The following is a 3,465-nucleotide window of genomic DNA, read 5'->3' on the forward strand; positions in this document are numbered from 1 at the left end:
GTTTTCACTTGGGTGGTGTCAGCATTACCAGCCTGGAGTGGCCACTGTTATTGTTTGGAATCTTTGCGGGCCCCCACTTTCTGGGCTCAAAGTGCCAGAGTGGGGAATCAGCCTTGACAGGCGTCTAGAGGGAAGCAGCAGCGCACGCTCAGAAGCAGAAACATAGCTGCCCAGGAAGCGTTTACTGACAAAATGTATGCGCTGAGTGAGGTTTGGCACTCGCAGGTCAGGAGGAAGCTGAGGAGGAGTTTTGTGAATCACAGTGCTGCCTAACTCTGAAGAGTGGGTACTTAAGTACTTTTCTGAATCCAGCCCATCATCCCACTAGCAGTATGGACTCATTGTCATCTCCCTCTTGGATTGTTTCCACTGCTCTTGGGGGTCGGCATGTTACCACAAAATGTCCCCTTCTGTGGCATCTCCTACCAGGGCTGGCTCTAGGTTTTTTGCTGCCCCAAGCAAAACAAATTTTGGCTGCCCCCCATCCCAGCCCTGGGCTCTCCCCCATAACCCCCTGCTGCCCCAGCCCTGGGCTCTCCTCCCCCCCACACCCCCTGCTGCCCCAGCCCTGGGCTTCCCTCTTCACCCCCACCAGTGCCCTCCCACCACCCCGCTGCAGCCCCAGCCCTGGGCTCCCCCTTTCCCCTTCACCAGTGCCCCACACACACACCTCCTGCCACCCCAGCCCTGGGCCCTCCCCCCACCCGCACCTGCACCCTCCTTCCGCCGCAGCCCTGAGCCACTGGTAACTCGCTCCCAGGGTGGGTCATTCAGCAGGAATTTTGGATGTTCACAAAACACAGACAGGATTGGTTCCCATATGGTTACAGAGCTGCAGTAAAGTGGAACAATTTTCAGCTTGTGTGATTGGAGGATATCTGGATGCATATTATAAGACGATCCTCCAGAAAAGAGGAAAAGTTGAGGTGCCTTCATTATTCTTTTGTTCCACTCTTTCTTTCTATGGGTAATTTGCCAGTGCAATATCACTGTCTTCCTTTTAAACAAGCAAACAAACAAAAAGGCAATGGCTGTTGAAAATAGCAATTCCAGTCCTAATAACCACTGGGAAGCATTTCTTGCTCAGATTTATCCTATTTTTTCTACACCAAGTTACAGTGGATTTGATTGGGGAGAAATGAAGTAACAGCTGCCCAAACTGAGCTTGAGCACTCCTGAAGTTTGAGGTGTTCAAATCTGGAAGGCAGGTGCTGGGTGTGTGTGTCGGGGGGGACAGGGGTGGCTGTGGGCTCTGCGGGGGAGCACGGCAGCATGTATGCAGCAGTGTGTCTGGGGCTGCGCGGAGCCAGACACGCTGGTCTGAGTGGCACGGTAAGGGGGCTGGGGGGTTGGAGAAGGGGTAGGGGATTCCGGGGGGGCAGTGAAGAGACAGGGACCAGGGGGGGTTGGATTGGATGGAAGTTTGGGGGGGCAGCCAGGGGACAGGCAGCGGTTGGATAGGCATGGGAGTCCCAGGGGTTTGTCAGGGGACAGGTAGCGGGTGGGGTCCTGGGGGGAAGTTGGGGGGGGTCTCAAGAGGGGGCAGTTGGGGACAAGGAGAAGGGAGGCTTAGATGGGGGTGGGTTTCTGGGGGGCAGTTAGGGGCAGGGGTCCCGGGAGGGGGCAATCAGGGGACAAGGACCAGCGGTGCTTAGATAGGGGGTGGGGGAAGCAATTTTAAAAAAGAAGGTGCAAGGTAAACAAGCAAGAAGCCAGCAGCCAAAAACTTGCCAACAGGCAATTCTCAGCCAATTACACCAAAACCAAGCCCAATTTCTCTGTTTTTCCCATGGGTTTGGTGTGTCTGATGCTTTGTACATTACTCTGACAGGTCACCATGTGTGCCACAGTTGCCCTGAGGGAAATGCTTTTTGCATGACTCAGGGTGGCTACCCATTATCGCTGTTCCTTCATAAGAAAAAAGGTTTGTGTGTTACTTGGAGTGCCCACCCAGTGTCACTATTGCTCTACAAGGAAAATGCTTTGTGCATTCCCCCCATCCGGTATCACTTTTGTTCCATTAGGGAAATGCTTATCTGTCGTGCCCACTCTTGTCCCTGGGGGGGAACCCCCTTCAGTGAGACAGCCCTTCTCAGGGGTCCACTCTCTCGGGTGTTCAGCCCCTCCACCTCCTGGAACTGCACCACTCTGAGCCTTAGCACACCTGTCTCTTGCTATGGGCCCCCTCAGGGAGTCCACTTGCTCTGGACCGCCAGGGCCTCCTCACCCCCGAAGGGGTTGATGCAACCCTGTTCTCTAGCCCGGAGTGACACTCAGCCAGCGTAACACAGGAGGGTTTATTGAGCTTTTGAACCCAGGATAGGAAACTCTCAGAGCCTCAGGCCTGGCCTCCCTCAGCACATCCAAGTCTCCCCTGCATCCAGGGGGGCTCTGTCTACTCTCTGTCTCTCCAGTCCTGAACCCCCCTGCTTCCCAGCTGGGCATCTGATATCACGGGCCCCAAGCCCTGCCTCTGTCCATTGTCTTCTCTCTAGGTAAACAGGGTCACCTGGGCCTCCTCTCCTCTCCTCCAGCCCCCTCTGGCTGGAACTGGCTGTTACGTCACCGGGGTCCTCTCTCCACAGCCCATTGTCCTCCCACTGGCTAGAACCGGTTGGGACTCCTGAGCTGGGCCTCTGGGTTGCCAGTCGCTGGGGTATCCATTCTCCAGGCCATCAGTTGGGGCCTCAAGTTCCCTCGCTGGTCCTCTGTAACAACAAACTCCCTCTCGCCTCACCTCGTTAACCCAGTAACACCCAGGGAAACTGAGTCACACGCCCTCTGCACGCAAACCATTGGAAAAAACTTTGTCACACACATATCGCCCAACGGAGCCGTCCGCTGTGGCAACCGGGACAAGTGCTGCAGGAAGTGGGGCTACTCCAATGAGACCCTGTCCCCCATCCTGTGTGGATGTCAGCACTACTCCGGAGCCTGCGATAATGCCACAGCACCATCCAGAACCGGGTGGTGAAAGCCATCCCGCCGTCCCTGGGGAAGCTCACCATCGACTCCGCCATCCTCGAAACAGACAGCCAACTGCGACACAACACACAACGGATACGGAAAAGAAGATGATCCTCATGGTGGACGTCATGGTGTTGTTCGACACTGTCAGTATCAGGTAGAGTAATTGAGAACATCAGTCAGGGAAATAACCCATTTCCCTCTTTCCTTGACAAACCAAGGGACTCACCCCACTCATGTACTTAGTATTGGTATAGTGCAAGGGTCAGCAACCTGTGGCATGTGAGCGGATTTTTAATGGCACACTGCTGCCCGCCGGAGTCTCAAGGACATACAGCCAATGAGGGGCAGAGCCTGCGCTCCCCGAGAGAGGAGCTACCTCAGCGGCCTGGCCGTGGGTTCCTGAGTCCCCTCACCCGGCGAGGAGCCCTGCCCCGGGGGCATGGAGGGGCCAGCTCACCTGGGCCACCTTAGTATAGTTGGCCATGGCGGATTGGT

Source organism: Mauremys mutica, chromosome 26 (genome assembly GCF_020497125.1).
Source record: "Mauremys mutica isolate MM-2020 ecotype Southern chromosome 26, ASM2049712v1, whole genome shotgun sequence".
NCBI lineage: Eukaryota > Metazoa > Chordata > Testudines > Geoemydidae > Mauremys > Mauremys mutica.